The sequence below is a fragment of the Schistocerca americana genome, chromosome 11, assembly GCF_021461395.2.
Source record: "Schistocerca americana isolate TAMUIC-IGC-003095 chromosome 11, iqSchAmer2.1, whole genome shotgun sequence".
NCBI lineage: Eukaryota > Metazoa > Arthropoda > Insecta > Orthoptera > Acrididae > Schistocerca > Schistocerca americana.
This window is the reverse complement of record NC_060129.1, coordinates 81962476-81979764: the sequence shown is the minus strand read 5'-3', so window position 1 is coordinate 81979764 and position 17289 is coordinate 81962476. Positions and strand designations below refer to the sequence as shown.

Here is a 17289-nt window from a genome sequence, read left to right as displayed (position 1 = left end):
ACGCCAGTCACTACTAAAAATGGCTCTGAGCAAAATGGGACTTAACATCTGAGGTCATCAGTCCCCTAGGACTTAGAACTACTTAAACCTAACTAACCTAAGAACATCACGCACATCCATGCCCGAGGCAGGATTCGAACCTGCGACCGTAGCGGTCGCGCGGTTCCAGACTGTAGCGCCCAGAACCGCTCGTCCACTTCGGCCGGCGGGAAGCAACACAACCGCAAAAATGAAGTGGGCGAGCTAGAGGATTTCGCGAAAAATGTTTTGTGGCGTATAGTGTTCAGCAAGGAGAGAAACTAGTTTCGCGTATGAAAGAAGCTGAAAAATTTAACGGGAGCAAATGGACCATGTTCAGGGTACGGAAAGAGGTGGGGTTCAGGTATCAGGAACCGAACGATGGTAGGAAATTATTAATGGAACGAAGCGATATTGTTGCTGCAAGGACTGTGTTTTTAAGAACAATGCAGAAGATCAGAGAAGCTGGCACATCTCGAATTTATTACTTAGATGAATCTTTCGTTAATCAGAACCACGCAAGGGCTATGTGTTGGAAAATGAGCGGTGGGTACGGTGGATTAAAAGTTCCTGTTGTAAGAGTAACAGAATTATAGTGCTTTGTGTCGGATGAGAAGATACTGGCGTTATTCCCCAGGGTAAGCTGATTTTTAAGGCGTCAAAGGCTAAGAATTCTGAAGATTACCACTCTGAAATGGCGTACAGCGTCTTCAAAAGGTGGTTTACACAACAATTATTGCCGCATATTCCCGCGTCTTCAGTTGTAGTCGTGGACAATGCGAGAGCATCCACTCAGTGCAAGTGAACAAAGCTCCCAATACGAACTCCAAAGAGGCAGGCGTTATTGCATGGCATCATCCAACGGAATACCTCGTAACTCGTCGCATACCACAGCAGAATTGCTGGTTCTTCTCAATCAACACAAGCCTGCATACACAGTTTATGAGATAGACGAAACTGCAAAGCACTATGGACGCCGTATCGTTACATTACATCGTTACTGGTATGGGCTCAGGTGAAATCACATATTGCGGAAAAAAACAATACATTCAAAATTGCAGATGTTAAGAGACTTACACATGAGGCAATAGACAGCATCTCAGCATCTGCGTAGGCAGCTTGCGCAAGACAAGCAGAGAAACTGCAAGATGAAGATTGCAACAGGGAAATTGGCAGGGACACCGTTATGGAACAATCTCTCATAGATCTTGCTGAGTCTGACTCATCTATGTCGGCTGATTCATCTACGTCGGCTGATTCATCTACGTCGGCTGATTCATCTACGTCAGCTGAGTCTGATTCATCTATGTCAGCGAAGACGATGGCGTGGATATCTTGCTGTGAAGTAGGTATGTACCAATTACTGCTACTTATGACATTATTTGCACGACTGTTCCTGCAGCAGCATAAAAAATTACTAGTCGCTCAAGTTTCATCTTTAACCTCGTAACGATCCCGTTTTCTTCATAAAACATATTTCGTTCACGTACTATAACGCCGTAGCAGGTTGCACAATGAAAGAAAGTTAGCTTTTAGTAACACATGAAACGATCCGTTTCTGATATCCTTGTGGTCACAAATAATTAAAATTTGAAAATGGTTTAAATGTGTTCGATCACTGTGGGTACCTAATGTAAGCAACGCAAAAATTCGTTTGATTAACGAAACAAATCGCTGTCGTTCAAAAGACGGAACATTAAACACTGACAGTATTTAAAAAAAGAATGACGTTACATCATGATTACTGACAAAATAGTATGTGTATCGCCAGGTTGAAGCTCTTCCGTCTGTATTTGCTGTACAAATACAATGGTCTTTTGTAAGGGCTTTGCCTTGAGCAAAACACAGTTTCTTCTTGTGCTATCACCCAGAGTCGTTTCGTTGAGGTTTTAGCATCATCGCTGGGCTTTCATTTGCTTTCTGTTATACTATAGGAAAAATATTCGTTACTACTTACATATACAGGGTGTTACAAAAAGGTACGGCCAGACTTTCAGGAAACATTCCTCATACACAAATAAAGAAAAGATGTTATGTGGACATGTGTCCGGAAACGCTTAATTTCCATGTTAGAGCTCATTTTAGTTTCGTCAGTATGTACTGTACTTCCTCGATTCACCGTCAGTTGGCCCAATTGAAGGAAGGTAATGTTGACTTCGGTGCTTGTGTTGACATGCGACTCATTGCTCTACAGTTTTAGCATCAAGCACATCAGTACGTAGCATCAACAGGTTAGTTAGTGTTCATCACGAACGTGGTTTTGCAGTCAGTGCAGTGTTTACAAATGCGGAGTTGGCAGATGCCCATTTGATGTACGGATTAGCATGGGGCAATAGCCGTGGCGCGGTACGTTTGTATCGAGACAGATTTCCAGAACGAAGGTGTCTCGACAGGAAGACGTTCGAAGCAATCGATCGGAGTCTTAGGGAGCATGGAACATTCCAGCCTACGACTCGCGACTGGGGAAGACCTAGAACGGCGAGGACACCTGCAATGGACGAGGCAATTCTTCGTGCAGTTGACGATAACCCTAATGTCAGCGTCAGAGAAGTTGCTGCTGTACAAGGTAACGTTGACCACGTCACTGCACGGAGAGTGCTACGGGAGAACCAGTTGTTTCCGTACATTGTACAGCGTGTACAGGCACTATCAGCAGTTGATTGGCCTCCACGGGTTTACTTCTGCGAATGGTTCATCCGACAATGTGTCAATCCTCATTTCAGTGCAAATGTTCTCTTTACGGATGAGGCCTCATTCAAACGTGATCAAATTGTAAATTTTCGCAATCAACACGTTTGGGCTGACGAGAATCCGCACGCAATTGTGCAATCACGTCACCGACACAGATTTTCTGTGAACGTTTGGGCAGGCATTGTCGGTGATGTCTCGATTGGGCCCCATGTTCTTCCACCTACGCTCAATAGAGCACGTTATCACGATTTCATACGGGATACTCTACCTGTGCTGCTAGAACACGTGCCTTTACAAGTACGACACAACATGTGGTTCATGCACGATGGAGCTCCTGCACATTTCAGTCGAAGTGTTCGTACGCTTCTCAACAACAGATTCGGTGACCGACGGATTGGTAGAGGCGGACCAATTCCGTGGCCTCCACGCTCTCCTGACCTCAACCCTCTCGACTTTCATTTATGGGGGCATTTGAAAGCTCTTGTCTACGCAACCCCGGTACCAAATGTAGAGACTCTTCGTGCTCGTATTGTGGACGGCTGTGATACAGTACGCCATTCTCCAGGGCCGCATCAGCGCATCAGGGATTCCGTGCGACGGAGGGTGGATGCACGTATCCTCGCTAACGGAGGACATTTTGAACATTTCCTGTAACAAAGTGTTTGAAATCACGCTGGTACGTTCTGTTGCTGTGTGTTTCCATTCCACGATTAATGTGATTTGAAGTAATAAAATGAGCTCTAACATGGAAAGTAAGCGTTTCCGGACACATGTCCACATAACATGTTTTCTTTCTTTGTGTGTGAGGAATGTTTCGTGAAAGTTTGGCCGTACCTTTTTGTAACACCCTGTATATGAAGTAGAGTTTTTAAGAAAGTTTTTACAAACCTGAAAACAGCACAAAGTTTTGCACGTATACCTTGTTATCACATGCAGCGTTTTTCCTGGCTGTTTATGTTTTTCTTTACAGCTGTTGTACTTTCACTCCGTCGTCTTCAACCACATAGAAGTTAATGAAGAGCAATTATTTATCTCGATATTTTATACGATTGGGAATGTTGTAATTCTACGTGGAAGGTTGTGTGTGTGCGCGCAAGGATTATCAGTACTAAGGCTGCAGTTCTTAAAGACCACTGTGTATGTAGCACGGCGTCACGTGTCTCAGTGCGTGATCTGACGAAGTAACGTCTCCTTCCCCCCCCCCTCCCCCCTCTCCCCGCCCTCCCTGCCTGTCTCTCTCTCTCTCTCTCTCTCTCTCTCTCTTCGCGGAACGCGCGACGAACCAGCCTTCGTAGCTGCTCTCTAGAAGCTGCGCCTTGTGTGTGTTGCTTCTGATACGCGGTGAATGCCGCGCAACAGCAAATTGCGACGCAAAGAGAAGGAAGCAACTACAGAGGAAAGGCAAATAGTTGTCTCCCAAGGTGAAGAGAGCAAATCACTTTAAGAAGCTGCTGGTATTATTGGGACAAGCGAGGCAATTGTGCAGTCCATAGCAACGAAACAAATCGCTGTCGTTCAAAAGACGTAACATTAAACACTGACAGTATTTAAAGAAAGAATGACGCTACATCATGATTACTGACAAAATAGTGCGCGTATCGCCAGGTTGAAGCTCTTCCGTCTGTGTTTGCTGTACAAATACAATGGTCTTGAACAAAGTAGGAGCATATGGACTATCAGACCAATTGTGTGATTGGATTGAAGAGTTCCTAGGTAACAGAACGCAGCATGTCATTCTCAATGGAGAGAAGTATTCCGAAGTAAGAGTGATTTCAGGTGTGCCGCAGGGGAGTGTCGTAGGACCGTTGCTATTCACAATATACATAAATGACCTTGTGGATGACATCGGAAGTTCACTGAGGCTTTTCGCAGATTATGCTGTGGTGTATCGAGAGGTTGTAACAATGGAAATCTGTACTGAAATGCAGGAGGATCTGCAGCGAATTGATGCATGGTGCAAGGAATGGCAATTGAATATCAATGTAGACAAGTGTAATGTGCTGTGAATACATAGAAAGATAGATCCCTTATCATTTAGCTACAATATAGCAGGTCAGCAACTGGAAGCAGTTAATTCCATAAATTATCTGGGAGTACGCATTAGGAGTGATTTAAAACGATCACATAAAGTTGATCGTCGGTAAAGCAGATGCCAGACTGAGATTCATTGGAAGAATCCTAAGGAAATGCAATCCGAAAACAAAGGAAGTAGGTTACAGTACGCTTGTTCGCCCACTGCTCGAATACTGCTCAACAGTGTGGGATCCGTACCAGATAGGGTTGATAGAAGAGATAGAGAAGATACATAGAAAGATAGATCCCTTATCATTTAGCTACAATATAGCAGGTCAGCAACTGGAAGCAGTTAATTCCATAAATTATCTGGGAGTACGCATTAGGAGTGATTTAAAACGATCACATAAAGTTGATCGTCGGTAAAGCAGATGCCAGACTGAGATTCATTGGAAGAATCCTAAGGAAATGCAATCCGAAAACAAAGGAAGTAGGTTACAGTACGCTTGTTCGCCCACTGCTCGAATACTGCTCAACAGTGTGGGATCCGTACCAGATAGGGTTGATAGTGGAGACAGAGAAGGTCCAACGGAGAGCAGCGCGCTTCGTTACAGGATCATTTAGTAATCGCGAAAGCGCTACGGAGATGATAGATAAACTCCAGTGGAAGACTCTGCAGGAGAGACGCTCAGTAGCTCGGTACGGGCTTTTGTTGAAGTTTCGAGAACATACCTTCACCGAACAGTCGAGCAGTATATTGCTCCCTCCTACGTATATGCGGCAGACCGCAAGAGCGGCCTGAGCTGGCGAGGCGAGCGCATCGCTGCTGTTGCGCGCTTCGCTTACTCGCAGCGCTGTGGGCGCTGCGGAGAGCAAATTGTCGTGCGTTGTTTTGACAACGCGTGCAAATTGTCGTGTTCCGCGCCTCGCAGCATGGGAAAGAAGGGTGCGCAGAGAAAACCTGCCGCTACGAAGGGTCCTTCGGTTGTGCGACTCTCTGAGTCTGCCGACCGTGCAAGGAACTCCCGAGAAGACGAGTCGCGGCCTGTCCCCCCTTTGTACGTCAAGTGCAAAGGCGGGTGGACAGCGCTGTTCGACACCATGACGAAATGCGCTCGGAACGAGGTGGTCTACGAGTCTGTCGATACAGACTCGCTGATCTGCGTTCGAGCCGCAAACGTGGCCGACCACAGGGCGATCAAGGTCGCAGTGGCCGACCACATCGTCGACGCGCCGGAGAAGGCATCTTCCGTAGGAAGGATGAAGACGACTAAGGCACTCCTCAGGGGGTTGCCTTGGTGCTGTGACGAGGCAGCGGTCCGGGAAGGGCTGCTGCGAGCCGGGTTTGGTAATGCAGCCGCAAGGTTGCACAACGGGACCAACAGGAAGAGGGCGCCGCTCTATGCCGTGACCGTGCAGACGGTCGACGGCGGGAGCGACATCTTCGACTTGCGGAAGTTGCTGGGCTTCCCGGTTACGACGGAAGCTCTCCCGACCGCCATGGATCCTCAGCCCCAGTGCTTCAGGTGCCAGGGCGAGGGCCATGTTGCGAAGTACTGCCGCAACGCGGCGCGGTGCGTCAAGTGCTCCGGTGAGCACGACAGCCGCGCCTGCGACCGCGGCAGCAACGCTCTGCCGACTTGTGTCCGGTGTGGCGGCCCGCACGTCGCCAGTTGGCGCGGTTGCGCGGCTTTCTCTAGCCGCAGCCGTGCCGGGGGCGGCGAAGCGGCCGCGGCCGCACCGACGCAGCAGCAGAAGAGAAGACGACGTCGGAAACGGCGTAGGGCGGAGAACAGCCCGGTGCAGCTGAGGGACGGCGCAGCAGCAGATCCACCTGCCAGGGGCGGGGACGGCCGCTCGGAAACGGGCAGCCAGGACGCAGCTCGCCCTCCCGCGAAGAGATGTGACCTCGAGCTCGGCATCGCCGTGAAGGAGGCCACAGCAGCTCTCAAAGCCGTCATGGCGGCGGAGAGGGCTGCCTTCGCAGCCGCCGTGGCTGCAGAGAAGGAAGAGGCCTTGAGGCAACTGCGAGCAGTCTTCGCCCAGGGCCTCAGTGCAGTCGTACCTGCGAACACTCCTGCGACCTCGCAGAAGGACGTTCGCGCGCCTGTCCCAGCGGTTGCCCCAGCAGCACCGCAGGTGAAAGGTGCAAAGAAGAAAACCGCCAGGGCAGTCTTCATCGCGCAAGCGTCGCCGCGCTGCCGCGCCGAACTTTTGTGTTACAGGGAGTAAGCCACTGCGGCCGGCCCAGGAGACAACGAGGGAGCCCAGCCGCGGCACCGGACTGACCCAGCGAACGACCACGCAGTACATAGGTAACGTTGCACGATACCTCACGCTAACCCCCCTCACCTTGCATGCTCTGTCGCAGCTAGCAAACCGCTACTGCTCTTACTACCCGTCCTACTGTCGCAGAGGTTTTTTTCCCTTGGCGCTGGCCTTGGCACTTTTTTTCCTCCGCTCTTACAACCGCTACCCTTCGATCGCTTTCGACCACTACTATCTCCTGATGGACCATGTTAATGAGTAGCCTTACCCAGACGCATGGATAGCATCACAGCCTGCATCCTGTGACGCCTTGATTCAAAACTAACATGCATACGGAGGTGACAGTAGAACTTTTGTGTTGGTCACCACGTTGGTGCGGGCGTGGAGGGGCCCCATCCTTTTATTATCCTACGTATATCTCGCGAAGAGATCGTGAGGATAAAATCACAGAGATTAGAGCCCACACAGAAGCATACCGACAATCCTTCTTTCCACGAACAATACGAGACTGGAATAGAAGGGAGAACCGATAGAGGTACTCAAGATACCCTCCGCCACACACCGTCAGGTGGCTTGCGGAGTATGGCTGTAGATGTAGATGTAGATATCGATCTATCCCCTCTCGTAGTATCTGTGCTGGACTGCTATTACTTCCCGGTCACTGTCTGTCGTAAGCCAGTTCGGGTTGCGGGCTCGGGTCTGTCAGTCGGTTGGGAAGCATCTGGAGTGCAGTCGGGAGTTGCAATGCGGCACTATAATTCAATTCTTTTACCTCGGCGGCTCGCGCATGCCCGCCGAGACGCGGGAGATTGCTGCGTTGCCAGTTGCACACGACGCACGCGCCAACAGAAGCAGCGCCATAGTGTAGTATAGTTCGCAAGCTTACGTTTAGGGGGCAGCGCGCAGTCATGAAGTAAAGCCACCACGGCCGCATTAAGCCTTTCGCTGCTACAGAGACGTGCTCCCCGCATTCCGCACTGTGCGCCATTTTGTCATCACTGCACTGCTCGCCTGTGCAGACACATGGTGTTCCGACTGCTTTGACCCTCTTATCATTCGATTCCACAAAAACTATTTGGCCCAAAAATTTCATTTTTACACATCTTCTTGACTGATACCTTCCCCCCATAAATGACTTAATTTTGTTTCGATGTTCAACGCAGTTATTATGCAGCATTAAATATAGTAAACCATTGCACGAAATTTTGAAGAGTTTGCGGAGGTAAAAGTCCATAGAGTACACTTTCCGTATGGTCGATTTTAGTTGCCACAATGTTGAGAATGAAATGTGGACAAGATACCTAAATTTCATATAAAATTTACTGTATAACAATATCTCATTTAAGTACCACATAGGTGTCGTATGTAATATTGAGAAATATTCCGTCTTTCGCGACTGTAACAAAAGTTTTATTTACAATGAGCACGTTTGGCTTTATTTTAAAGCACTTCAATCAATCAAAAGGAAGTAGACAAAATACATTAAGCAAAACTGTGGTCTTACAAAAACATTAGGACTTGAATATACCGTCTATCAGTGAAGTGCTCTGAGATATGTCACATATATTTTTTATGTGTGGCACACACAAACATCATTTATTTGCTAAAACACTGATCAGCCAACACAAACGCTGAATATTGTGTTGCCGCAGCACAAAACTACGAAAGGTGACTTGGCAATGGGGGACACAAAATACTGTCCACTGAATATGCTTCAAAAGAGAAAAACGCGTCTGGTCTAAATAAGTCGCTTATTACAGTTGCAGAAGAGGAATATATTTCAGTACCATTGGTAAAACTGCGACTGTGGAACAAAAACAATAAAGAGAATATGAGTACCATTGTGTATGTGCCATACCTTTCCTTGATTGAAGTGCTTTAAAATAAAGCCAAACGTGCTTATTGTAAATAAAACTTTTGTTACAGTCGCGAAAGACGGAATATTTCTCAATATTACATACGACACCTATGTGGTACTTAAATGAGATATTGTTATACAGTAAATTTTATATGAAATTTAGGTATCTTGTCCACATTTCATTCTCAACATTGTGGCAACTAAAATCGACAATACGGAAAGTATACGCTATGGACTTCTACCTCTGCAAACTCTTCAAAATTTCGTGCAATGGTTTACTACATTTAATGCTGCATAATAACTGCGTTGAACATCGAAACAAAATTAAGTCATTTATGGGGGGAATGTATCAGTCAAGAAGACGTGTAAAAATCAAATTTTTGGGCCAAATAGTTTTTGTGAAATCGAATGATAAGCGTGTCAAAGTAGTGGGAACACCATGTGTCTGCACAGGCGAGCAGTGCAGTGATGACAAAATCGCGCACAGCGCGGAATGCGGGGAGCACGTGTCTGCAGCAGCGAAAGGGTTAATGAAGAGACAAAGCACTAGAAATTTCAAAAAATTGCATTCAAACGAATGTAATTCGTGAAGTACGGCACTTCGATATAATGAAAATTTTAAGCACCCCTCAAGATTTGAACTCATGACCTTTCACACAGAAGCCAAACACCTTAACCGTTACGCTATCGCGGCTCGTCCGGCTTTAGTATGCCAATAGGACTCTAACACGTCACGCAAAATACTGACAAATACTGTTGGTATAACTATGAATTACTCACGCTTCGTCGAAGTACAATAGGAAATAAACAATTACCGCTGTTCTTTATTGCGAAAAAGCAGTATAAAAGAAAGTCTGCTATCAAGACATTGCTTTTGTTCTATTACTTTATTTATGACTGAACGTTTCTATAACTGAAGACACTCGTCCATGCTCTGCACTGCAGTCGAGATCTGGCAACGTCGTTCTCTGTTCATTGGATGGCTGTGTTTTGCGTCGTCAGATGCGCAGAACGAACCTAAACTCGGCCGCCAACATAAATGCATTCGGGTTGGAGCAGCAGTGAGGTCTGCGTCAGCATGGCTCGCCCGACCGTTGCCGCCACGCATCACTTGAGCCGGGCCACGGTCTTGGTGGATCGTCGGTCGGTCGTCCTACCGGACAGCGCGTTTTGGCTCGCCGATCGTTCATGAGTCGGCTGTGTGTCTGTGTGCATCGACTCTCGATTTGACTTCGTGCGTGTTTAGTTACTGTTGGGTATCGTTCAGGTCTTCGTGCAAGTGTTTGTCAAACTGTGCATATAGTTGGCATTATTTCCACTGACGACGATTTTAGATGTCGGCATTCTGAAGTGATTTGGTCGATTGTTGGAGATGAGGTAAGTTATCTCCACACGGTACAGCCGGCTGGGTCTGCTGGCAGCCCCTGCACAATGTCGGAGAGTATGTGGAGCTGTCCGATCGCTACGAGCTTCGTGGTTTACCGACCCAGGACGTCAGAGTTGAGTAATGGCTTCAACTACCCAAGCCATGCCCATTCAGGGTGGTTTCCTGTGAGCAACACCGAGTGTTTCTACTGCTGAAATTTAGCCGCCATGCGGTGCAATTTACCATTTCGGTTGACTACAATTTGAGTGCACTCGTGGAATTTTCTGCCTTGTGGCCGTTAGTGTTTTGGCTACCTGCCCTGGCCACTAACGTAATTTCAGGGAGTGTCCTTTCCTCACCTGTTGTCGCTGTCCAACTTGGTGTGTAATGTCGACAGCTAATACATACTCCATTGTGGATTATCACGTTTGTAACCTTCTCTGCAAGTCGTCGTGTCGGCCAGACCGTGGCTGTCCCCTGGTTGGATTCTGACAGATCAAGTGTAGCTGGGCTCACCACCCGTCTCGCCTAAGTGAACGAGGGCTGACCCACCTCCCTGGAGGCTTCTGAGTGCCACCAGTGTTTAATTATCTGTTGTCAGCTGCTTAAAATTTTAGGTTTATGTTTATTATCCTTTCTTCTTAAAAATTTTGCAAAATTAATTCTTAAATTTATCTTTCAAGCTTAAAAATTGAGACCTTCTGCTTTTAAAATATTATGGTAATATATTTTAAAATTTTGAATCGTAATTGTGGCCTTCAGCCATTGGTATTGCACCTTGCATATGTTTGTCCTATGTGTTTGCCTTGAGGCTTTCCACTTAGCCGTGATATGTTTCTTTTTATTTATTTTATTTACCTCTTTAATTGCATTTTTATGTTGTTGATGTGTAAGATTTATTGTTTTTAAACATTGTGGCCTTATGCCTTTAAAAGTCTATGGCAATATAGTCTAAAATTTTGAAACTTAATTGTGGCCTTCACCCATTTGTAATGCACCTCGCATATGTTTGTCCTATCTACTTTGCGGTGATGGTTTTTTTGTTTTATTGCTATCTTAATTGGATTTTTACCTTACTGATTTGTTAAGATTTCTTGTTTGGAGGCCTTCAGCCACGAAAGAGTTGCATTCGGTAAAGGTCCGGCTATGTGGTTCAAATGGTTCAAATGGCTCTGAGCACTATGGGACTCAACTGCTGTGGTCATAAGTCCCCTAGAACTTAGAACTACTTAAACCTAACTAACCTAAGGACTTCACACACATCCATGCCCGAGGCAGCATTCGAACCTGCGACCGTAACAGTCACACGGTTCCGGACTGCGCGCCTAGAACCGCGAGACCACCGCGGCCGGCCGGCTATGTGGATGTAAAAGTGTTATTAAATTACAGTAAATTACATTTAGAAGATGAAAATGACCCCAACCTATTTGGCTCTTTCTACAATCCTCATAACCTGTTCTTCCCAGCGGCTTTAGCGGGCGTATCAAGTTCATTTGACATTTTTTTGTCCCGTATCCTCAAACGCTGATGCTCCAGTGCACTTCGCCGTTAACGTCCGGGCGCATCTCACTCGTGTCTTCCCCAGCCAATGGATCGAACGAAGGAGTCCAGTTGCACGGACTGTCTTTCACCATATCTCAACCAGTGCGGTATCTGGCTACCGGGCCATCTCAAAAACATCGTGTATGCAGAGCCCATTCCAGATGTGGCGACACTGGAGCACCGTATTCGTGCTCGTTTTGACGCTGTTTGGGAGCAGCCTGGACTATGTGAACTTGTGAGACAAGACTGTGCGTTGCCGCACATGGAAACCATTTTCGACAGATACTGTAACACTGACCGCACGGTACAGCGCATATTAGACTGCAGTCTCTGCAACAATGTATGTTGCAATAAATGGTCTATAGCGTGGAAACCACGCATTTCTGTACATGCACTACTGGCCATTAAAATTGCTACACCAAGAGCAAATACAGATGATGAACGGGTATTCGTTGCAGATATATATTATACTAGAAATGACATCTAATTACATTTTCACACAATTCGGCTGCATAGATCCTGAGGTTAAAGTTAGATATAGTGGGAGTTAGTGAAGTTCGGTGGCAGGAGGAACAAGACTTCTGGTCAGGTGACTACAGGATTATAAACACAAAGTCAAATAGGGGTAATGCAGGAGTAGGTTTAATAATGAATAGGAAAATAGGAATGCGGGTAAGCTACTACAAACAGCATAGTGAACGCATTATTGTGGCCAAGATAGATACGAAGCCCACACCTACTACAGTAGTACAAGTTTATATCCCAACTAGCTCTGCAGATGACGAAGAAATTGAAGAAATGTATGATGAAATAAAAGAAATTATTCAGGTAGTGAAGGGAGACGAAAATTTAATAGTCATGGGTGACTGGAATTCGAGTGTAGGAAAAGGGAGAGAAGGAAACATAGTAGGTGAATATGGATTGGGGCTAAGAAATGAAAGAGGAAGCCGCCTGGTAGAATTTTGCACAGAGCACAACTTAATCATAGCTAACACTTGGTTTAAGAATCATGATAGAAGGTTGTATACATGGAAGAACCCTGGAGATACTAAAAGGTATCAGATAGATTATATAATGGTAAGACAGAGATTTAGGAACCAGGTTCTAAATTGTAAGACATTTCCAGGGGCAGATGTGGACTCTGACCACAATCTATTGGTTATGACCTGTAGATTAAAACTGAAGAAACTGCAAAAAGGTGGGAACTGAAGGAGATGGGACCTGGATAAACTGAAAGAACCAGAGGTTGTACAGAGTTTCAGGGAGAGCATAAGGGAACAATTGACAGCAATGGGGGAAAGAAATACAGTAGAAGAAGAATGGGTAGCTTTGAGGGATGGAGTAGTGAAGGCAGCAGAGGACCAAGTAGGTAAAAAGACGAGGGCTAGTAGAAATTCTTGGGTAACAGAAGAAATATTGAATTTAATTGATGAAAGGAGAAAATATAAAAATGGAGTAAATGAAGCAGGCAAAAAAGAATACAATCGTCTCAAAAATGAGATCAACAGGAAGTGCAAAATGGCTAAGCAGGGATGGCTAGAGGACAAATGTAAGGATGTAGAGGCTTATCTCACTAGGGGGAAGATAGATACTGCCTACAGGAAAATTAAAGAGACTTTTGGAGATAAGAGAACCACTTGTATAAACATCAAGAGCTCAGATGGAAACCCAGTTCTAAGCAAAGAAGGGAAAGCAGAAAGGTGGAAGGAGTATATAGAGGGTCTATACAAGGGCGATGTACTTGAGGACAATATTATGGAAATGGAAGAGGATGTAGATGAAGATGAAATGGGAGATACGATACTGCGTGAAGAGTTTGACAGAGCACTGAAAGACCTAAGTCGAAACAAGGCCCCCAGAGTAGACAACATTGCATTGGAACTACTGACGGCCTTGGGAGAGCCAGTCCTGACAAAACTCTACCATCTGGTGAGCAATATATATGAAACAGGCGAAATACCCTCAGACTTCAAGAAGAATATAATAATTCCAATCCCAAAGAAAGCAGGTGTTGACAGATGTGAAAATTACAGAACAATCAGTTTAATAAGCCACAGATGCAAAATACTGACACGAATTCTTTACAGACGAATGGAAAAACTAGTAGAAGTCGATCTCGGGATGATCAGTTTGGATTCCGTAGAAATACTGGAACACGTGAGGCAATACTGACCTTACGACTTATCTTAAAAGAAAGATTAAGGAAAGACAAACCTACGTTTGTAGCATTTGTAGACTTAGAGAAAGCTTTTGACAATGTTGACTGGAATACTCTCTTTCAAATTCTAAAGGTGGCAGGGGTAAAATACAGGGAGGGAAAGGCTATTTACAATTTGTACAGAAACCAGATGGCAGTTATAAGAGTCGAGGGACATGAAAGGGAAGCAGTGGTTGGGAAGGGAGTAAGACAGGATTGTAGCCTCTCCCCGATGTTATTCAATCTGTATATTGAGCAAGCAGTAAAGGGAACAAAAGAAAAATTCGGAGTAGGTATTAAAACCCACGGAGAAGAAATAAAAACTTTGAGGTTCGCTGATGACATTGTAATGCTGTCAGAGACAGCAAAGGACTTGGAAGAGCAGCTGAACGGAATGGATAGTGTCTTGAAAGGAGGATATAAGATGAACAATAACAAAAGCACAACGAGGATAATGGAATGTAGTCGAATTAAGTCGGGTGATGCTGAGGGAATTAGATTAGGAAATGAGACACTTACAGTAGTAAAGGAGTTTTGCTATTTGGGGAGCAAAATAACTGATGATGGTCGAAGTAGAGAGGATATAAAATGTAGACTGGCAATGGCAAGGAAAGCGTTTCTGAAGAAGAGAAATTTGTTAACATCGAGTATAGATTTAAGTGTCAGGAAGTCATTTCTGAAAGTATTTGTATGGAGTGTAGCCATGTATGGAAGTGAAACATGGACGATAAATAGTTTGGACAAGAAGAGAATAGAAGCTTTCAACATGCGGTGCTACAGAAGAATGCTGAAGATTAGATGGGTAGATCACGTAACTAATGAGGAAGTATTGAATAGAATTGGGGAGAAGAGGAGTTCGTGGCACAACTTGGCTAGAAGAAGGGATCGGTTGGTAGGAGATGTTCTGAGGCATCAAGGGATCACCAATTTAGTATTGGAGGGCAGCGTGTAGGGTAAAAATCGTAGGGGGAGACCAAGAGATGAATACACTAAGCAGATTCAGAAGGATGTAGGTTGCAGTAGGTACTGGGAGATGAAGAAGCTTGCACAGGATAGAGTAGCATGGAGAGCTGCATCAAACCAGTCTCAGGACTGAAGACCACAACAACAAAAACAGATCCTGAGAAATCAGTACCCATAACAACCACCTCTGGCTGTAATAACGGCCTTGATATGCCTGGGCATTGAGTCAAACAGCGCTTGGATGGCGTTTACAGGTACAGCTGCTCATGCAGCTTCAACGCGATACCACAGTTCATCAAGAGTAGACAGCCATATTGCGACGAGCCATTTGCTCGGCCACCATTGAAAAGACGTTTTCAGATGGTGAGAGATCTGGAGAATGTGCTGACCAGTGCAGCAGTCGAACATCTTCCGTATCCGAAAGGCCCATACAGGACCTGCCACATGCGATCGTGCATTATCCTGCTGAAATACAGGGTTTCGCAGGGATCGAATGATGGGTAGAGCCACGGGTTGTAACACATCTGAAATGTAACGTCCACTGTTCAAAGTGCCTTCAATGCAAACAAGAGGTGGCCGAGATGTGTAACCTATGGCACGCCATGCCATCATGCCGGATGATACGGCAGTATGGCGATGACGAATACACGCTTACAATATGCGTTCACCGTGATGACGCCAAACAGTGATGCGACCATCATGATGCTGTAAATAGAACCTGGATTCATCCGAAAAAATTACGTCTTGCCATTTGTGCACCCAGGTTCGTCACCGAGTACACCATCGCAGGCGCTCTTGTCTGTGATGCAGCGTCAAGAGTAACCGCAGCCACGGTCTCCGAGCTGATAGTCCGTGTTGCTGCAAATATCGTCGAACTGTTCGTACCGATGGTTGTTGTCTTGCAAACGTCCCCATCTGTTGAGTCAGTGATCGAGACCTGGCTGCACGATCCGTTACAGCCGTGCGGATAAGATTCCTGTCATCTGTACTGCCAGTGGTACGAGGCCGTTGGGATCCAGCACGCCATTCCGTATTACCCTCCTGAACCCACCCATTCCATATTCTGCTAACAGTCATTGTATCTCGAGCAACGCGAGCAGCAATGACGCGGTACGATAAACCACAACCACGATAGGTTACAATACGACCTTTATCAAAGTCGGGAACGTGATGGTACGCATTTCTCCTCCTTACACGGGGCATCACTACAACGTTTCACCAGGCAACGCCGGTCAACTGCTGTTTGTGTATGAGAAATCGTTGGAAATTTTCCTCATGTCAGCACGTTGTAGGTGTCGCTCTGAATGCTCTGAAAAGCTAATCGTTTGCATATCACAGCATCTTCTTCCTGTCGGTTAAATTTCGCGTCTGTAGCACGTCATCTTCGTGGTGTAGCAATTTTAATCGCCAGTAGTGTAAGTTCATTAGACCCTTTTTGTTCCGTATCCTCTCATCGATCAATCCCTAGAGTTTGCTGACGGTGGAAAAAAATCACCGTATAGATAAATTACACAGAGAAGTTAGGACGCAACGAGACGGTCTGACAGTTGGCGCCCCTCCGCCGCCAGGTCCCCGTATTTCATCAGCCGTCTCACCTCCCCAGACTGGAGCGCGTTCAGTGGTAGCAGTGCTGGCTGGTTAAACCCTCCTACCTGCCGTGCCACGCCCGCCTGCCGTGGATTCCAGATGGGAAGCCGCAACCCTCGCTCCAGGTCCGCCTGCTGCCGCGCCTCTCCGGCAACTGTTCCAGAACGACGCGGCGCAGCAGCTCCGCCGTCACGTGACCGCCGCTGCCGCTGTTGCAACGCCGGCGGGTGAAGGCCGCAACCTTCGCTTCCGCGTAATCAGTCGACTCGATACCTCCTGTGACAGTGCGCTGCAGTCTGAGTGTCATTCGGACTCCCGCCTTCCTAGACAGCCGCTCATCCTCAGTAAAGACCCTTTCTCACGACCTACTTCTAGTCTCAGTGGACTAGAAAAAAAAAGATGCATCTACTGCTACTGCTCTGGCCTTCTGTTCCTCTGTTTCGAGTCGTCGCTTTCGTTTACACGTCAGCGCGAAAACTGCCGTTGCTGCGAAAGTGACGTAATAAGAGACTATCCTTATTACGAAAAACTCGGAATACACAATGAAGAGCCAAAGAAACTGGTACACCCGCCTAATATCTACATCTATCTACATCTACATCTACATTTATACTCCACAAGCCACCCAAATGTGTGTGGCGGAGGGCACTTTACGTGCCACTGTCATTACCTCCCTTTCCTTTTCCAGTCGCCTTCTGTTCCTGTAGTCAACATCCTCTGTTTCGAGTCGTCGCTTTCGTTTTGCACGTCAGCGTGAAAATTGTCGTTGCTGCGAATGTGAGATTA

At 46.3% G+C, this 17289-nt stretch overlaps 1 protein-coding gene across 1 annotated transcript in view; it reads right to left on the bottom strand.

The window, feature by feature from the left end:
* The window catches only part of LOC124553678 (ankyrin repeat domain-containing protein 65-like), a 71438-nt gene extending 54767 nt beyond the window's left edge, over positions 1-16671 (bottom strand). The window contains exon 1 of the mRNA XM_047127563.1: positions 16569-16671. The gene's annotated coding sequence lies outside the window, so the exon portion shown is untranslated. The remainder of the gene's footprint in view (positions 1-16568) is intronic.
* Positions 16672-17289: the final 618 nt, after the last annotated feature.